Consider the following 21362-nt stretch of genomic DNA (forward strand, 5'->3'; position numbering starts at 1 on the left):
CCCGCCCGAGCCGAGCCGACCTGCGCCGAGCGGCCCGTGCAGGTGGGAGCCGGCGGCGTCGCGGCCCCCGCGCGTCCCGGCCTCTCTGCGCCCGCCAGCGCCAGCTCGGGATCACTCGCCCTGCCCGGGAACCCGTGCGCCTTCACCCTTTCAGGGACCCTCGCTGCCTGGACGACGCGGCAGGCTCGCGCAGACGGGGTGCCCCCTGCAAAGGCAATCCCCACCCCCAGCTGCCTAGAATTGGGGCGCGGGCCACATCCGGGCAAATTTGAGGAGTTGGCCCGGAGCCGGTGCGCTCCTCATCCCACGAACTTTTCGAGCGGCTTCAGGTGATGACGGTGTCCTAACTGCTTAGCCTGTTATCTCAGGTCCCTCCAAGCAACTGAACCTGCGTCCCGGCGGTAGGACTACTGATGCTTTGCAGCCCCCTACAGCGCTCCGTGGGGTGTGCGGGGCCCGGAGCACGGTAGGGGCTTCCGAATGGTGGGCTGGCTGGTGAGCCCACCGGCCTCAGTTCTTCACTGGGGCACCAGCTGGTGGAGCCACCTCCTCACACAGTGGGCCCGGTTCCCCCATTCTCACGAAGCGGTCCACATCTAGGAGTCTTCCTCTAGCCAACCTGGACTTTGCCATTTAAGGATGTAGGTAACTAGGGTCTTCCCGTCCCTCCCCAATGCAGTGGTGCGTAGTACACATGACCATGTACTGAGCACCTTCTGTGAACCACCTTTATAGGCCCTAGTGGCGAAAGGTGCAGAGGGTTAATGACTTACCCACAGTCACACAGGCATGGAATGGTAGGACAAGATTTTCCTCCGAGGCCACACTTTCCCCATCAAGCCACTTAGCTTTTCTTTCTCCCAAGAAAGCATTCTCTCAAAAAGGGAGGGTCTAATTTTATATACAATTTGAAATCAGCCTGAAAAGAAAAAGGAGGGTCTATTCGCACTGAGGTGTTAATGACATACCTAATATGAGTGTTTGTGTTTGTAATTGATTTTAAACAGGAAAGCCCTAAATGCATCATTGTGTACTGTTTATTAAATTCACATATGTAGGAAACCAATAGTTTTCACCGTTTTAAGGGCAAAATTTTTTTACACCTCCCCAGGCTTGCCTTAACAGTATTACTTTCTTTTAAAATGTTTCATTAATAACATATAGACATAAAACCAGCTAAAATTTTACCTAACAGCTTTTGAGCAACTTGCAAATAAAACCAGAACAAATGTATAAATTGAATATAAAAATTCCCTTCCAGATGAATACATTTTAAATTAGTAACGTTTCCTCAACAACTACTAGGATCACGTGGTACTGACTGCCGAGGGTCGGCAGCTTGGAGTTCTCTGTAGCTGCATCACTCTGGTAAGTGTGACGTGCCCCATACTGACCCAGCTCCTTGTCCTCTTTCCTTCTTTCCATCGGCCACACCTCCTTTGCTCACACCCTAGGTCATTGTAACATGTGACTTTCCCTTGACTCTAATACATTATTTAGGAATGAACTTCGTGCTGTTCCTTTCTTATTAGCACAAGGGATGAAGAAGTAACTCTTGGTGTCAAGGAACAGGACATACAGGCACTCGGATCAGCCCTTGGTATGAGATCACTTCATTCTTTATTATAAACATGAAGACAACATTAAATTAAGGATCTCTAATGATATGTAGCTCTCAATTGGATAATCATCATTAAAAGTCAAGAGGATTTAGAAGTGGAGGTGGAAGAAGGGGAAGAAGGGAGACGACTCAACTGTGCTCAAGTTGTATTAGATTTTCTCCAGAATATATTTATTGAGCACTTTTTACATGCAAAATATGTGCTAGGCACAAAATTAAGGAGATGGCCACAGGAAGACCATACAACAACATAATTAAGAGTGGCTAGTGCATTTAACCATTTGGGTGCTGTTCCAAGATCTGCCACTTATATCTGTGTGGGTTTTGGCTTAAGCTTTCTGTGTGCCTCAGTTTCCTCTGTAAAATCAGGACTCCTTCACAGGGTTAAGAACTGAATGAATTATATAAATTAGTATACACAGAGTGCTAGAACCATTCCTTACATGGAGTAAGCCCTTAATAAACATTAGCTATGGAGGATAATTGGTGGGACCACACCTACGGTGCATCTCACGAGGGTACGTGCGAAACTTACTAAAGTAGACTATAAATGTCTTAACACAATAACTAAGAAAATGCCATGAAAGCTATGTTAACCAGTTTGATGAAAATATTTCAAATTGTATATAAAACCAGCACCATGACTGCATTAATGTACACAGTGATGATAAAAAAAAAAAAGAAAATAAAACCATTAGGTATTGTTAGGCTGGGTGTGGTGGCTCATGCCTGTACTACTGGTGGGAGAATCTCTGTTGGTACAACTTGAAGCAAAATACTGACTCAGCCCATTTGCACTGAGGGACCTGGAGAGGCTAACATCAGCAAGCACTGCACACAGAGAGATAAGGAGGGTATGATGACCCTCCTGGGGTTCCTCATTGGGAGACAAGGGTATGACCTCCCCCAGCATTCCTCACTGGCTTTTATTGAAATCGCAGACATGAGAAAATACATTACAGTGGAAAGCTTCAAAGAGAGAGTAAAGGTTAAAAACAAGTAGTTTATCTGCATGGTTGAAGTCTTAACACATTCTGTCTACTGCACTTTTGTCTGATCACTATTCATATATGACTTAGGGCTGGAACAGTATTCTGTGTCTAGTGAGTATTGTTTTCAGTACTCAGGACCAGCAGTGATTCTTGGCTTTTTTCCAGATTACTTTGTCCTTAGTGCCTAGGACTTTTAACCTTGGACTCTATCCCACAGATCCCTTGAGCTTAGAGTTCAAGACCTGTGTAAGTAACATAGTCTCTACTAAAATAGAAAAAATTAGCCAGGTGTTGTGGTGAGCGCCTATACTCCCAGCCACTCAGGAGGCTGAGGCAGAAGTTTGAGGTTGCTATACATACCTAGGCTAAGGCCCTGGCACTTTAGCATGGGCAATGGAGTGAGACTCTGACTCAAAACCCCCACAAAATTAGCTATTATATTTGTCACATAAAAAGAACAGGGCTCAGCTCTCCTTTGATTCTCCCAGCTCCCTTAACCTGCTTTGACATGCATGGCTAATTTTTCCTAGTAGTTGTAATGTTTAAGGTAGAGTCATGGAGAACAAGATGATTATTCTTATAATTCAGAGAGAAAAACAGGCATTGAAGGGCCCAAGAAAGAGCACAGAAGAGCCCTCTCTCACTGGTCGCAGGGACTAATGCCCACTAACCAGCTAATAAGCAGGGGTTCTAACTAGAGATGACCCCTGGGAGCTCAGGGCCTGAACATATGCCATCTGCTTTTGTTATTTACTGGAGCAATCAATAGGAAAAGGAGAGGCCACTAACTGGCTCTTAAGTTGTCATCTCTATTGCCATAAGGACAACAACGGTGATAAAGCTGCACTTTGACCTCTGAGGGAAACGTCCTTTGTAACTAACAGGTGTCCTCAAGCTGAGCCTAGATGAGCCTAAATATTTGCTTTTCTTTTTGTACCTGCTCCATCCCACCCCCAACCCCCAAAAGAACAAAAAACCAAAGTCTTCACTGCTTTTTTTGTTTTGAGACAGAATCTCATTCTGTCACCATGGGTAGAATGCTATGGTGTCATCATAGCTCACAGCAACCTCAAACTCTTGGGCTGGAGTGATCCTCCTGCCTCTCAGTTTTTCTATTTTTAGTAGAGATGGGGTCTTGTTCTTGCTCAGGCTAGTCTCCTGAGCTCAATAAATTCACTCCTCCTGGCCCTCACCGCTTCTTAAGAACTCAGTTCAACTCCATAATTGTAACTCTCAAATACTTTCATGTGGATAGCAATTGAGTTATTAAAAAGGCATTCAGCTAGAGGCCCACACATCTGATGGCCACTCTGTCTAAGATTACTGGGGCTGTGGGAGAGATAATAAATGCTCTTGACCTTAAGGAATTTATGCAACAGATACAAACAAAATAAAGTCAAATGCAATAGAATGTGTGTAAGTTGACTACCCAGAGGACTATAACAAACTGGTCAATATAAGGAACTAGGCCTACTGTACTGATATGTACATGTAGTGCCTATCTGATCTATGAAAATTAGGTTAACTTAAGGAGTTGGTCAAGATAGGGAGGTTCTACTGTATAGGAGAAAGTGAGATATAGGCTGGATCAGGGTACAGAAATAAGCTAGCATTTATGGAAGAGGGAATCACTAATTCCCACCCTAGTAGGTCCTAAAGGCTTCCCAGAGGCAGTGGAATTTGAGCTGAAGCTCAAAGGATGAAGATCTGGACAGATTTTAACATACATTATCTCACTGGATTCACAAAGCTACTTTGTAACATAGACAAGAAGAAAAATACCTATTATGTGGATGAGAAGATTAATGTGTGAATTAAGGGAACAGAACTAGGACTAAATTGTAACAATTCTAAATATGTTTAGTGAGCGCATACTATGTGCCGGGTACTGTGGAATATATTTTATTGCGTGTGACCTTCAAGACAAATAGAAAAAGAGGAACTGTGGTTTTTTCCTTTCTGCAGAGGAGGCGATGGAGGTTCAAAGTGTTTAAATAGAACACCTGGTGCCATACCAAAGTACCAAGTTACACAGCTGCGACTTCTGCCCAGTCTGTTCCATTCTTTAGCCAGGTTCCATTGTGCTGTACTTCTTCCCAGACCTGCTTTTCTCATGCTGACAATAGGAGGTTGAATCAGATGCTGATGTTGTTCCAGCTCTAAACATCCTTTTGATTCTATCTTGCCTGTATTCTAGTTGTGCGGCAACTCAGTAATGACCTGTTAAGTGGCCTCAAAGCAGGAAATAAGATGGGGCTAAGTGATAATTGAAAACTTAGGGTGGCAGGAAGGTGAGAGACCTAGTGCTAAGGCTAAACTATTAAACTCAGTTTCAGGCCTTATTTTTCATGAGACCAGTTTCAATAATTTAAGTCAGTTTGAAAGTCATCAACAAGGATTATTTCTAAGGAGATTTGCATACTTAAAAATCATTTCTATATGGTTTCTTATGTCTTTGGTGATAATAACAAAGTGTAATATGGACCTAGTAGCTTATTGAGGAATTGGTTTTATTCCTGGCTCCATGTAGTGAGTGAAAAGAGAACTGAAATGGGAATACACAGGTTGGTGGGGGTGAGGGGTGGGAGGCATTCTATACCTATCTCCTGGTGGTGCTGCGTGATCTTGGGCAAATTGCCACACTTTTTGCCTTTAATTTCTCATCTGTAAAAAGACAGCCTAGATGATCTGCTCTTACTGTCTTGGGTTTATGATAACTATAATCCTTATGGGAAGATAACCCACACCACAGTGTCTACCACAGCCTCCTGGAGTACCAAAGGATATGGAATTCTGGATTCAGACTGACTTGGAGTCAATTTAAAACTCATTTACTTGTTGGGTAACTGTGGGCAAGTTTTGTGGCTTTGTGTGCCTCACTTTTCCTATCTGTACAATGGGGCTAATTTAGGGCTGTTGGAATGAGCACAAAATATATTGCCAATTGGCATTACTTGTTATTATCACTACAGATATCACTACTGTGAATGTTCAAAACATATTTTAGAAAATTGTGAAATGAATGAATCGTTATATTATCAATGCTAAAATTTATCATATGAATCCAGTTTAGCACCCCAAATCTTTGTATCTTCAATCCAGTATATAGGCAAGAGAGTTTGGTATTGAATTTAGAAAAAATTATAGATTCAAATGGGAGCCAAGATTTTTTTTTTTTTTTTTTTTGAGACAGAATCTCAAGCTGTTGCCCTGGGTAGAGTACTGTGGTGTCACAGTTCACAGTAATCTCAAACTCTTGGGCTTAAGTGATTCTCTTGCCTCAGGCTCCCAAGTAGCTAGGACTACAGACGCCCATCACAAAGCCCGGCTATTTTTTTTGTTGTTGTAGTTGTCATTGTTGTTTTAGCTGGCCCTGGCTAGGTTGGAACCCGCCAGCCTGAGTGTATGTGGCTGGCACCCTACCCACTGAGCTCCGGGCACTGCCTGGAGCCAAGGTGTTATTTTTGTCTCCTTTTCCATTCTCCTCTGTGGCATCATCAGTTCATTCAACAAACATCTATCGAACCACTAATATTATAACGCCTACATATTTTTCAGTGTTTTAAGGGCAAACCAGGTTGGGTTTTCATCTTATAATCTTATAATGCTAGATTTAAATCTTACCACAACAAACCCCCATAATAAAAAACCAATCTAACAAGATGAGCCACTAAAATAAAACAACAACAAAAAATCTGCATAGCACTAATAAAACAAAACACACATATTGCCTTTAAAACTTTCTAAAAATTCCTGGCTTTGTTAAATATAGATTACTCATTTTAAGTGTTTGGAAATATAGGTAGCAGCACACTCTGAATACAAATTCGTGAACGTATAATATATAAAAGCTTAACATAAAAGGGTTATCCCGTTGTAGAGTTAAATTGTCATGTTGGTTGAGATGGGAGAAGCTTTATCCTAATCCTACTTAGATTATAGCAATCTAAAATTATCAGGAAGAAAAATAGGCCTTGGTACTGGCAATTTCCTGTATACCATGAATGCTATTTTAAACTGAAAAATTAGAAACATTTTGAAATAACTCCTTGTTTCTCATTTTCTCTGGTCAAAGTCAGAAAGTCTCCAGCAGCCAGCACGGGGCTTCTCTGATTTACACCGACTTTCACACAGGATATCATGATCAAGAACTAAAGAGAAAATGAAGATTCTGTGTCATAAAATTTTTTCTCAAATCTTTATAACTTTACAAAAGCATTTTTGGAAAATTCTTTTGTCTTCGATTTACGTTTATATTTAATCTGTAAGTGTTGGAGTAAGCTTTTAAGAGGTTAAATATGGGGTCTGGATATCCAAATTTGTATCTTTCATGAATGAGGTTTCTGCTTTTCCTTCTGGCAAATTCTGTTCATCCTTCCAGCTCAAATATCAAGTGTTCTCTTAAGGCTTCCAAACCTTTCAGGGCTAGATATGTAAATTTATTCTCTGTTTCAGAGAATTGTGTTGAATTGGATCTTATGCTGTTATTGTATATATTTACATGTTCAAACTTAAGTGGTCCAGAGCCCCTTATAAGCAGACATCCTGTATGGTTTGGTTTACAGCCTTTACAGTTTTCCAGTATAGTCCAGAGGACATGGCTCATTTAATGTTAATTTAATAAATGGTTGAATGAATTACTAATTCTAATTAGTTTAAAACATCAGATCTGAAATAATTTGGCTTGCCAGCCACCAGGAACAGGACATGCTGTGTGTGAGACTTTACCACTTGGGGCTCCAATATTTTCCAGAATATAAATCTGAACTTCTGTTTAATGTTTGTTCACCATTGCTTCCTTATAGGTCATGTCAAGATAATAAATTCAGTTTCTAATTGGCCTGCTAATTACATTTAACAACTTATACTATGGCTAGATGATGGCGTTCTAGGTGCCATTTATTCATGACTTATGACATTCTGACTGGCGTTCTGCAGAACCAGAGTGTACTCTGAATTTGGACATTGCAAAGTATCTGAATGGCTTTATCAGAGAGTCCCATGGGATTATAAAATCTTATTGGACAATATGTGTTTCTCAAACTCTATTCCCTCCCATACTTCTAAAGAATATTAATAAATTGCTCTGGGCTAGGCACCTGTAGCTCAGTGGCTAGGGTGCCAGCCACATATACCGTAGCTGGCTGGTTCAAATCCAGCCCGGGCCCGCCAAACAACAATGACAACTACAACCAAAAAATAGCCAGGCATTGTGATGGGTGCCTGTAGTCCCAGCTACTTGGGAGGCTGAGGCAAGAGAATAGCTTAAGCTCAAGAGTTTGAGGTTGCTGTGAGCTGTGACACCATGCCACTATACCCAGGGTGATAGCTTGAGATTCTGTCTCAAAAGTAAATAAATAGCTTTGAAAGAAAGTAGTTAAATCTGCATGTTAGCATTTTAAATGCTCTGAGAAGTCCTGAGTAAAGAGATCTAGTTAATATCACTTATCTTAAAGTTAATCTTATTGGACCTTGGAATCTTTTCTTCAATATAGTAGTAACATTTCCTAGAACAGTAGAATTGTAAAGAATGCAGGGTGGGAAACACCATTCATAAGATGCCCCACTTCTGGGACTGAACCACTGTTTCCGAGGTAGGATTTGTGCCTTTGTGCCTCGCTGTCTTGGTTCGTATTTGAAACACTTTCCTTCTTATCCACTTGTTTATATTCTGGCCATTTTTTTTCAAGGCCTAACACATCATCACATCCTCCATAAATTACTTTTGTTGGCCTTTGATTTCCCATAACACTTGCTGGGGCTTATATCATTTTATTTGTTTTATTATCAGTTTATGTTTCCTCTCCTCTGTATTGAATACTCTGAGTTTGTGGCTTCGGTCTGCACCTTTTTTGGCTGGGTATAGCAATCAGGGTTTTGGCAGGAGCATAGTTCACTGTAGACTGGTTCAAATGAAGGGACTTTCAATGTAGTGCTACTTATGAAGGTGAGGACGGAGTTGGGGGAACAAACAAGAACAAATAAGCACCCCAGGGTCTAGCAAAATGGGAAGCCTTCACCGCTCTTGGGCAGGAGCAGGTAGGAAATGCTTACCCGGTGAGCAGCAGCGCCCTGGAGGGAAGCCTGCTTGCAGTTGTTGAGCAGTCCATGGACAGATGCAGTCGCTGCGAGCAACTGCTCCCCAAGGAGGGGGGCAGTGGGAAGGAAGCACCCTGACCTTTTCTCCCTCTACCTTCCCATCCTGAGGCCTACCAAACTCTCTCATGAGGGAGCCGGCTGGGCACAGAGCAGGGCAGGGGAGGAGGGAGAACTGATGGAATGGAGGCAGACAGGAAGTAGTCGGTCCACTGGGAAAGCCTGTTTCCTATTTGTGAAATAGGGGTAGTGAACAGGACCCTCTTCACAGGGTTGTAGTGAATTATGGCAATTAGAAAATACATCAAAATGTTAATATGCACAGTGCCTGCCTCAAATTATTTTAGATACTCATCATCATCTTATAACAGCCCTATGGATAGGTACTGGCGTAAACCTAGTTGAGGGAGATACTGGATATTACTCATTTTGTAGCCCTCACATGTTCGATACAAGCTTCCCCAGTAACGGGGCCCATGAAAGGACATCCCTGAGTATGTGACAGGGAGCCATTTAGGTAACAAGGAAGCTAGTTTGGCTGTTTTGATTGAAACCATCAGTATATCTAACCTTGAAAACAGACAACAGTGAGTTAAATTTGAGACTTATTTTTAATTGTTTAGGCACTTCGTAGACACAGCCTGAGGCCTCTAGGTTTTCCTCTATTGCTGTGGAGTTGAGAGTTCCTGACAAGCACCCCACAGCCATCACTAGAAATGGCAGCAACTTGTCACATTCTGAAAGCCGGCTAAAGGGGGCCTGCCCATGAGGAGAGCAGGATTTGTATCTGGAGAAACAATTTGCTTCCTCCTCTTTCAGAAGAGTTACCTGTTTTATTTCAAGCACAAGCCACCTGGCTCCTGCTGCCTTTGGTACACAGATTAGGGAAACCACAAGAATAATCGCCTGTGTTTTTTTTTCACTTCCAAGCCCTGTAGAATGCAATGAGGCCTACCTTTCCCATCCCATACAGAGGAGGCCCTTCTTGGACTGCTGATTCAAGAGAAAGCCCTCTCCTGGGAGCTGGGGGCAGTGAGGTGGGACTTACCACATGAAGGCAAGTTGAACTTAGGTGGCTGCATAGGCTCCCTCTGCCGCAGCTCCGTGCCTGTGGCCTGGAGGAAGGACGAGTTCTCAGGGTGCCAGTTTTGGGAACAGAGGCAACGAAGGTCACACGGGGAGGAGATTCCAGTACTGACACCAGCAGCTGCAGGTAGGGACTTTGTTCAAGGAGGAGTGACTTTTTTATCCGGGTTTACAGCAGACTAAAATTAGTGAGAAGACGACTTAGCCCCTAGATTCTGTGGGCTCTCTAGCTGCTCACATTATCGGCTCTGCCTTCGGAAAATCAAGGCAAAAGCCCAAACCATTAATAAATAGCTCTGATGTCGCTACACCCACAAGCTTCATGCTCTCCTAGTGGGCCGGTCTTGGGCCTTCTGGCTTTTCCTGGAGCATGTAAACATTTTGACCCTTGACTCGAGGCTGGCTGAGGTCCTGTTCAGGCAGCTGTGTATCATCAGAGGAAGTATGAACTCTCCACTTCATCAAACGGGATCGGGTAGGGAAAGCGTGGTTTGAGGATTGTGCTGCTAATAAAAATGGGCTCTTCCTAGCAACATGACACTATTCCAAAGTGACACAACATTCTGTTTTAATGCTAAAACGTTCCAATCCAGGAAGACCCAGGAAGTCTAAACTACCTGAACTACAATGACCTCATAGTTATATAAATAGCCTGTTTGTAAAAGGAGGTTATCCAACCTATGTTCTCTTTCAGGACAAAAGATAGTGATCTTTCTCTCTCTCTCTCTCTCCCCACTTCCTACCCCCCCCCATGCAATAAAATTGAACAATTAAATCCTTAAAAACCTTCCTGTGGGTAAATTAAAAACAAATAAATGACAAGCCTTTGATTTGTTAGCCTAGCTTTGAAGGGTTGATTGCTGACTTCAAGGCAAATTCCAGCCTTGGTAGCAGCCCCCAACCCAGCTCCAATACGTAATTTTATCATCAACTCTTTCATCCCCTGCCCAGCCCTGCCCAGTGATCTCCAAGATTCAGGGAAATGAAGTTCACTCAGAGGTTGGGTATTCTTGGTCTAAGCTTGATAGCAATCAACCCTTGTATTTACTCTAATGCCTGCCTGTCTAGGGGAGAAATGATGAGTGAGACAATAAAATTGTTTTGTGCAAAGTTATAGTTTAAAGAGTACTTACAGCATTGATATTGTTGCAGTCCATCATTAATAATAATGTCCATTTATAATGTACCGTGTGCCAGACACTGCCCACTACTTAGTGCCTTTGACCAAATAACCCTGAGCAGTAGCGACTTATATCCTTTTTTTTTTTAAACTGGTGAGAGCCTAAGGCAAAACAATTAAATAACATTCTCAGTTTGAAGTGTTGGAGAGGGGATTCAAACCTGGGTTTCCACCCCAAATTCATATGTTATAGTTCCCCATGTTTCTCTTAAGTTGCTTTCATGTGCAAGTAATGAGAAACTCAAACTCTGACTTAAGCAATAATCTTGAACTTCAAGAAGTTCAAGGTCACAGTGGCTCCAAGTGTGGGGCATTGGAACCTCCATCTCTGCCTCTCTTGGACCCTCCCTCTTCTGCATTGGCTGTGGCCTCAGGCTTGTGGCAAGATAGAGAGAGAAATACCAAGTAAACACCATAAATAATTACATCCAGGAGGAATTAAAAAGGGGCTTCTCGTCTTATGTGTTTTAGGAGTAAGAAAATCATACCACTCCCCAGACCTCTCTTCATGTTGCAATGGCTGAAATTCAGTGGTTATTATAATAAGTCTTTTGCTAAATCAGTAAATCAGTTACTGGCAAGGGAATAAAGTTACTTCACATAGTCTAAGTAGTGTGAAATAATTGAAAGGGTTTTGGACTAGGGGTCAGAAATCTTGGTGTTTAGTCCTAGTTCTGTCATCTGTTTAGTTATGGAAACTTGTTAGTTGCTTATCCTCTCTTAGACCTTACTTTTTTCTTATTGGTAAGACAGGGCTGACTGACAATTCCTACCCTACTGATCTCACCAGGTTGTTGTGAAACAGGAATGAAGTCATGTCTGCAGAAACATTTTGTAAACTGTATAACACACTACTTAAATGCATGTTACCACTTCTATTAATATGATTCAAAGAGAACTGGCCTTTGGTCATGAGATACTTTTTCAATTACACTCATGTGGTACTTGATCTCATCAAGATGATAATTTAGAATTTGTAAGAGTTTTGCCAAAGATTTAGCAAATATTGTTTTTGTGCTGGCAAATTTATAGTGTAAAATAGGGAGAAAGTGTGAAATTTAGTTCTTAAGAAAGACAATTTTCAAGCATCCTCATGAACGTCAATAGGAAGTATATTTGTAAGTTAAGATAGGTCAATAGGATAGGTTGTTTATAAGTTAATTTTTAGTGTTCATGAAAAAGCAAGTTTTCTAAGTATCTATTGCACAACTCTCCTCATCTTTATTTATACCAATTTAATAAATATATATGGAATATTACCATGGAAGGAGGCAATAGGGTGCACATAAAAGTGAGTCTGAAACAGGCCCTGCTAAAGGATAGTGGCTATCTAATAACAAAAAATTCTAGAGAGCCAACTAGATAAAACTTATCTACAAGTAGCTGTAATAAAATGAAGGAAGATAAGAGGAAGTAATAGGTTAAGTCATTAGGAGTAAAGAGACAAAGGGCTGTAAGAGTTGAGAGGGTAGAGACATGTTTTCCCTCGAGGGAGTTAGGGAAGGCTTCATGGACGGCATGTCATGTGAGCTGGGAGCTAGAAGATTTGGATGTGTTAAGAGAAAGTTCACTTGTGCTCTGTATTAAACTTGATCCAAGAACTTGAATGCTAAACTATTATGCATAATCCTTGAGTATAAATTGCATGAAAGATACAGCAGAAAAGTTGGAAAGACAGAGATTTAATTTGACCATGAAGACAGCCTAAATATAGGCCACTACAAAACATTGCCCTTTGACTAAAATCAGATCTCATTTTGATGAAATCTTGCTAACTGTCAGATACCAATTCAGAAGAGTGATGGCTTCTTTTTTTTTTTTTTTTTTGAGACAGAGCCCAAGCTCTTGCCCTGGATAAAGTGCTGTAGCGTCACAGCTCACAACAACCTCCAACACCTGGTTTTAAGCGATTCTCTTGCCTTGGCCTCTCAAGCAGCTGGGACTACAGGTGCCTGCCACAACACCCGGCTATTTTTTGGTTGTAGTTGTCATTGTTGTTTGGCAGGCCTGGGCTGGGTTCGAACCCACCAGCTCTGGTGTGTAAGACTGGGGCCTTAACCACTTGAGCTACAGATACCGAGCTGGATGGCTTCTTTTCATTCCATTTTATCAACTGCAGTAATTTTTATCAGCAATTTTCTTGAGAGCCTGGTATATATATAAGCTCACCAAACAAAATTGAGACCATTTTTAGAGCATTACTCAAATTGGGCAGTACAAACCTACATAACTGCTAGAAAGATTTCAAGTGTGGGAAATGGGCAGGGCCTTTTGAGAGGGCTGGACAGAGGAGTAACCAGCAACCTCAGTCTTGAAGCAGGGCTGCTTCAGAACAATCTAGTCAGGGCACTGAATGCCACCCAGATGTTGACAAATTATTTGGATTCTACTTGAAACTGGGTAATCACTCTAAAAATAATATGGGCCATCTGCCTGATCTGGGCCGTTTTCTCTTTTACACAATGCTTGTGATGTCTAAACAGTGCATTTAAATTAAAATTTTACAAAGTGTTCAAGTACATTAGGAAAGTGATTCTTTTCATAGAATATGATGATGAAAATTCCTTTGGTAAAGAAAATAATTATTGGGTGGCACCCATAGCTCAGTGGGTAGGGCACCAGCCACATACACTGAGCCTGGCAGGTTCAAACCTGGCCTGGGCCTGCTAAACAACAATGACAACTGCAACAAAAAAATAGCTGGGCATTATGGAGGGTGCCTGTAGTCTCAGCTACTCAGGAGGCTGAGGCAAGAGAATCACTTGAGCCCAAGAGTTTGAGGTTGTAGTGAGCTGTGACACCACAGCACTCTACCCATGGCAACAGCTTGAGACTCTCTCTCAAAAAAAAAAATTATTCTGTAAAGTGAATCATCAATCATTTTATGGAATAAATTTCTTGCCCCCTGCACATCCATTTTCACACACTGGATTTCCTTATGAACAGGTACACACGCCTGACCTGAGTTAGGAATGATGCTGAATCTCGTTATAAGGCTTTTAGATTTGAGGTCTGATTTTATGAGAGAGCAAATGTGAATGTAAAATGTGTTAAAGGTACAAATGCAGCCTGAATCAAGTTGTTACCAAAAACCACCCTGCTGCCTGCACAGTTTTAAACATGTGGCAGAATGTTCTGAATGACCATCAACTTGCTGATGCAAACTGCTGTAACTTGGAGTGAGGTCAAAACTTTGAAAATTAAAATAGACAATCTGAGTGGAACACTTGACTTCTGATTCTGGTCTAGCCAGAGCTGGTTTTTCAAATACAATCAACAGGTCCTGTAATTAGCAGTGGGCGTGAGGCTGTGGGCTCACTGCAGTATGACTGCTAGATTTGCAAAGCCTGTGGAGTCTCTTTACCTTCATTAGTCTCATAAAAATCATCTTGGAAAAAAAGCACAGATGTAAACAACATTAGTAGCAGAACTATGTTGGGAGGGAATCACTTTTCCCTCAATTATGCAACTTCCTAACTGGGCTCTGAAGACTGGAGACAAGTGTAAGGTGGAGATGTATTCTCTCCATTTCTTTGACTGCCCCAGCAAGGAGAGAAATAGGAGAGGCCAGGGAAGGGAGCTTTTCTTCCGTGATCTGAGCCTACCACAGGGCCTGCTCAATTAACAATCTGTTGAATGAATGAGTGTATCAATAATAGAACAGGAAAAGATTCCTCTGTGTTACTTTTCTGGGAGTAAACTTTACTTGAGCTCTTTATAGGACCCCCGATGGAAATGTCATTTGGTTACTGATTGGCTGAGAGACAAGGAGTTATGCAAAAAGTTTACACATCGCATTCATCTTAAATCTTTACAGGGCTCAGGCGACTCCTTTGCTTTAATTCTTTTCCTACAGTAAACAAACTCTGGGGAAAGAATTCAGAAGCGAAACCCAGTACACGAAAAAGTTTCCAACCTTCTGTTGAGTATGCAACACTCAAAAAATTAAAAGTTGAAGGGATCATTAGTGATTTGACATTAAAAAACTGGAGAAACTGTTTAAAATCCAATGCCAAAATGACTCACCCTTTTCCCCTCTCTATGTCTATACTTGTTAAAAAGCTAGGCTCTGGGGGAATTTTAATGCAAGAGAGAAAATATAGATGCAGCTTGGGACACTCAGGTTGATTTCAGTGTTCTGAAAATCTGCTGATTAAGAGATAATTAGGATAATTCTGCCTCTTCTTTTCCCACCACCCAGTATTTTAATTTTTATAGAGTGTCGGTTCCAACTTCTAGTTTTGTCATTTAGCCTGACCATCAGTAATCAAATTTTGAAGAAAAAAGAAGTAGGAAAAGACAGAGGTGTTCCAAGAATCACAGTGAGTCTGACCCATAGTGAGAGACCGTGACTGGAGCATGGGAAAGAATATTCCCAGGCAAGTCTTGGGCAGTGTGTGTGTGTGTGTGTGGTGTGTGTGTGTGTGTGTGGTGTGTGTGTGTGAGAGAGAGAGAGAGAGAAATTGAGAGAGAGAATATGAATGACTCTCTGAGGGCCTTGATCCAGTCTGGTTCAGATGGAACCTATAGGAGAGATATGCATCCTTTTTAAACAGGTGATTCAATGACTAATGCCCATGAGTTCCCTCTGTTGTTTGTTCAGGTGTTTTAGTAACCTGAAGGCCTGCACTTGGCATCCATGGACTTTCTTCCCCTTGAGTCATCAGGGCCTCTATTCAGGTGTTGAGAATTTATGAGCTCTGCTTCTTGAATATCCAAAAATCTAGTTGGTGATTCAGCCTTCTCTTAACCAAGACCAATGCCACCCACTCAAGACCCAATGTCCCTGGCCAGGCACAGTGGTGCACCCCTGTAATCCTAGCACTTTGGGAGGCCAAGACAGGTAGATTGCCTGAGCTGCAGAGTTCAAGACCAGCTTGAGCTCAGGAGCAAGACTCTGTCTCTAAAAAGTAGCTGGGCATTGTGGCAGGCGCCTGTAGTCCCAACTACCTTTGGGATGCCTTGGGAGGCTGAGGCAAGAGTATCAGTTACACCCAAGAATTTGAGGTTACTGTGAGCTGTGATGCTATGGCACTCTACCCAGGGCAACAGGGTAAGACTCTGTCTCAAAAGAAAAAAAAAAAAAAAGACCCAATGTCCTCATCGTCCCAGTGGTCAAGAAACTACTGTCCTCAGTTCTCTTGTCCTTGTTATCATCAAAGATGTATAACTGAGTGGTTTTCATTTTCAGCGTTTATTGTTAATCACTTCTATAGTGTCTCAGAGTTTAGGGAAACTGCATGAGAACAGCAGGAATCTTTGTTTAGTGCTGGTACATGAGAATATTCAGTTTGTGAAGATTCAGTAAAGTATGCACTTAAAATATGTGCACTTTTCTAGTTGTATATCATATTCCAGTAAAATATTTCTAAAAGTCACATGAACCAACTGATCCAGAATCTTGGTGCCTTGGCCTGAGAATATGCTTTCTTACCAAATGCCTTAGTTGATTCAATTTTGAGGGCTTTTGTGACAAGTGGAATTATACAAAAGGTAAAGAAATTAGAAATATTTATAAAAACTTTCTATGTACAAGTGCTTTTTGTGGTGAGTCCTGGCCCATTTCATTGATTCACTCATGAACCCTATGCTGGTGCTGAGGCAGCTTTCTTGTGCCCTTCCTTATCCACACAGCTGTTGATGTTACTCAGGGAAATATTCATATCAACAAGACATTGGAATTATGTGGTATTTTTGCCCCAAAGCATTTAGCTATGTGAATCCCAGCAATTAACTCTTCTGAACCTCTGTGTCCTCATCTTTCAAATGGATATAATAGTAATAATACCTTATAAGATTTTTTTTTTTTTGAGACAGAGTCTATGTCATCCTTGGTAGATTGCTGTGGCGTCACAGATCACAGCAACCTCAAACTCTTGGGCTTAGGCTATTCTCTTGCCTTAGCCTCCCAAGTAGTTAGGACTATAGGTGCCCACCACAACGGCTGGCTATTTTTTTTTTTTTTATAATTGTCGTTGTTTGGCAGGCCCGGGCTGTGTTCGAACCCACCAGCTCCAGTGTATGTGGCTGGTGCCCTAACTGCTGAGCTATAGGCGCTGAGCCAACCTTATAAGATTGTTGTTGTTGTTATGGTGGCTAAATGAGATAATGCATTTGAAGGACACAGCACATAGTATTTGAAAACTCATTCACCCATTTATTTACTACAGATGTTGACCTGTAGTAAAGGTCCTGCTTTAGAAAGCACCTGCTTTCGCCAACCATCACTTTGGGTGCTGGTAGACCCAAGGGAAATAAAATCCCTGCTCTCAAGAAGCTCTCAGTCTAATGTAAGGTTTTAAGAGATCACTGTGGCTGTCAAGGTGATGGTTTGTGGGGGATCTGATAAGAAGCAGTTTGGTGACTGTTAGGTCCAGGGGAGGGACGCTAGAGACATAGATTAGAGATGGAGAGGAAAGTGCAAATGCCAGAGACTTGGCAAGAGTGAGTGATAGAGGGAAAGGATCCTCACCCCACCTCCTAGCCCTGAGATACACTTGGTGTGAAAGAGGACACAGCCTTGAGTGGTGTTCCCTCCTAGGGGAGTTGTGGCCTCCAGGAATCTCTCCAAGTTTCCACAAGGCCAGAAGGAAAAGAAGTAGCCAAATCAATGAGGACGTAGGGAGTTTGCTGATCACAGATCTAGTTAGTTCCAGAGGCTCTAGAAAAGAGCTTGGGAGGAAAGTGAGAGTTAAGGGATGGAGATGGATGAAGGGTTCAAGCACCACCCTTGAACTTCTGTGAGCGCCTGAGATGACTTAATGACTTCCACCTGCACACCTCAATGGGCCAGCAACAGGGAGGGTTATGACAGGTCCCTCTTTGATGTTGCCCTGGTATCATTAAGTACAGTTTTCATTATCCAGCTCATCTCCCTGCCTCTGTGCATAACTAAATTCAGATTATCCTTTCCAAAAAATTTTTTGAAGAGAAAGTAATTTCATAATTTTTCTCAGTAATGCTTTCCATGGTTTAATAATCCTTTATTAATTAGTACCAAACACAGTGTCTGACACACAGTAGATGCTCAAAAAATAGGTTTTGAATTAAATGAATTCACAGTATCAAGGGTTCCCTTTTTTCTTCTTTAATTTTCTTATGCTCTAGTGTGAGTCCCTTGTACTACCCTAAGAAAATGGGTCCTACAATTATTTTCCTATTTTGTGATTTTGGGTATCACATGTGAGCTGTTCTACACCACCTGTTGCTTGACCATTTATTCTGTCACTATCTGGTTGTGTCACATCTATGTCTTTGGTCTTCTCAGCTAAATTTAAATTCCCTCACTTGTGGATACTGGTTTGCTAAATCTCTTTTCCATGATATCTATCATAATGGAGGTACAGAGTCAGTGTTTAATAAGTGGTTTTTGAATAAATGAATATATTCTCTAATTCTTGAAAGAATACTTACTTGAAATTTCTTGTAAATTCCTAGGTAGCCATTAAAATGTCCCAAGAATCAGCACCCAGCCTGCCCTGTATAAATTCTGACTGCATCCCTTACTAGCTGTGTGACCTTGGGCAAGATACTCATATTTCTATACCTCAGTGTCCACATCCATAAAAGAAAGACAATTAATTTATCACAAGTTTGTTGTGATAAATAAATTCATTTATGTTAAGTGCTTGGAATAATGCCTGGTACATATCCAACACTCAGAAATGTTGTTTTTCTTGTTATTATTATTAGAGATATAGTATAGATTCATGGACTACTTCAATTAGTGATAAATGATTTACCAACGTGGGTTATCAATAAGTATCAATTGGTCTGTTCAGTAGACCCTATTGTGACTTAAACAGTGAGGCACAGCATTTAGAATAAGATTTGATTAAAGGTTTTACCTTTCAGGTAATTAAAACAGGATCATATCTGGGAAGTTAGCATAGAAAGAGCAAGGACTTCACTTTATGAAAAGGAGAAACATGAGAAAGGCTGGTAATCTACACCGAGGCGTCCTGGAACATGGTCAGGGATTACTGAGAGATGAGGGGGTCCATAGCATGAATTGAGGGCTTTGGGAAAATGTTTGTTATATCACAATTATAAAAGCAGAAAATGCCGTAAGTCCAACTATTTAAAAGGGCCAGTAAACATGCCTTTCCAGATGCTGACCTGCTTTTGCTCACAAGGAAGCCAGAGTCAGGTGTGGAGAATCAGGAGGCAGTGAGAACACTGCTGTGACTCCTGATGGAAAGCAGGTGGGGGACACTTAGCAAATGAGAATTCTGGCAAATCGGCGGGGCTACATGTATGTTCTCATGGGTATTGGAAGTGGGTATTTGCATTAACTTGTGTACAGTAAAGAAAAAGACAGTTCTAGAGGACAGAATTAGAAAACTGATTTATATTCCAGGAGAGATGAGGATTGTTTTTCATCTGGTAACAAAATTAATGAAACAATTAGGAAGGTAACAAGTAACCCTAGTGTCTGTAATAAAAAATAATAAGCAAACTGCAATAAAGATTTTTTTTCAAAGAAAATATATCCAAATAAATTGTTTATGAAATAGTAGGTCCCTAAATAAATAAGAACATCGTTGTGCATTCAGTATATTCACTTTATAGTATTAGAGTTAGAATCCTGAAGCTATTTCTAGGAATATTTAAATTTAAAAGAAACTTCCTTTGGTTTTCTAAGTGGTAGAATTAAACGTGATTTTAAATTTCTTTTTTTTTTAAACAATTGATGGGTTATTTTTGAAATTAAAAAATAAACAAAAGTTTAGTTATAAAAAGTCACATAGATAACAACAACCAAAAAACCCCCAACTGATTAAAGAATGAGCAAAGGACTCGCATGGCCATTTCTCCCATGAAGCTATGCAGGTGGCTAGGGAGTACATAAAAAGGTGCTCAGCCTCACTGTTCACTTCAGGTATAAATATGTGTCACACCCATTAGAAAACTAGGAAATACTGTGCTGGCCAAGATGTGGAAAAATTAGAACCCTTGGGCAATGCTTCTGAAAATTCAAAATTTTGCAGCCACTGTGGAGAATAGTACGGCAGTTTATCAAAAAAGTAAACAGAATTACCTACCATATGATCCAGCAATTCCACTTTTGGGAATGTCTCCAAATGCATTGAAAGCAGGCACTCAAAGGGATATCTGTATACCCGTGTGCAGGCAGCGTTATTCACAACAGCCAAAGGTGGAAGTAGTTCAAGTGTTCACTGATGAAAAGACAAACAAAACGTGGTCGATACCAGGGCTGCTGGGAAAGTATCCAGCCACATGCTGTCCAAAAGAGTACTGATGACGGATACGGATACCTTCTGGACAGCTCTTGTACATACAACAAAATATTCAGCCTTAAAAAGAAATGACATTCTGACCTATGTCACCAAAACCACATAAATGAAGCTTGAAGATATTATGCCAGGTGAAATAAGCCCATCACAAAAGGACAAATATTGCTTGATTTCGCTTAAGTTAGATACCTAAGGTAGTCAAATTCATAGGGGCAGACAGCAGAATGGTGATTGCTAGGGGAGAGAGGGAGTTATTGTTTAATAGGTGTGCAGTTTCCCACTGGGTAAGCTGAACCCGTTGCAGAGATGCAGGTGGTGGTGACTGAACAACAGTGTGAATGTACTTCATCCTACTGAACTGCATACCTCAAAATGGTTAAAATGGAGAATTTTATGTTATGTCTATCTTACCACAAGTTTTTAAAAAGTTATATTGACTAAAAAATGACCCAAAGATCCTGAACAAAGGAGAATTTGGACTGATTTAGCTGTGGTGGGGCCCTGCAGGCTTTGGAAGCTGGTTGTCAGAATCTGTTTCCTTCCCTATCTGGGTGTGTGATCTAGAAGAAGTCAGCATGACACCAAAGTCATTTGCAGCCGACCCAGCACTGAGAGGTGTGGCACACATAATCAAGACAGAGAAACAGGCCAAATCTGACTCAGAGGCTGGAAATACTGCCTTGCGGTAATTTTAGGAAAGAGAGCAGGCCTGTGCGCCCGCCCGTGCTGCCCAGCGTTTAGTTAGTCAACAGCTATAGAACTAGCTGGGGAATGGTGGGAAGAACACTGGAGTATTTTTGCAGTCAGAATTTTGAGCTCAAATCCTAACTGTGTCTCTCAGGAACTGTGTGAACTTTAAAATTGGGATAATAAAACCTTCCTCAAAGGGTTGCTGTGGAGCACGAACTGCTCTTCACTGGGCTACGTGAGTGTTCGTCACGATGAACGCAGAGGTGGTATTTCTGAGAAATACCATGATACAGGGGAAAGAACCACAAATTCAGAATCAGGCAGACCAGAGTTCACCAAGAAGTCAGATCACACCTTTTCCTCTCAGAGGCTGTTGGATATTGGGCACGTTTGTCTCACTGAGACACATCTAACAGGCATATAACCACCTACCCCAGGGG

At 41.4% G+C, this 21362-nt stretch overlaps 1 protein-coding gene across 1 annotated transcript in view; it reads right to left on the reverse strand.

The window, feature by feature from the left end:
- The window catches only part of PRSS23 (protease, serine 23), a 19011-nt gene extending 9216 nt beyond the window's left edge, over nucleotides 1-9795 (reverse strand). The window contains exon 1 of the mRNA XM_012803781.1: nucleotides 9758-9795. The gene's annotated coding sequence lies outside the window, so the exon portion shown is untranslated. The remainder of the gene's footprint in view (nucleotides 1-9757) is intronic.
- Nucleotides 9796-21362: the final 11567 nt, after the last annotated feature.

The sequence above is a fragment of the Otolemur garnettii genome, unplaced genomic scaffold (assembly GCF_000181295.1).
Source record: "Otolemur garnettii isolate 467f Iridium unplaced genomic scaffold, OtoGar3 scaffold00001, whole genome shotgun sequence".
In the NCBI taxonomy this organism is placed as follows: Eukaryota; Metazoa; Chordata; class Mammalia; order Primates; family Galagidae; genus Otolemur; species Otolemur garnettii.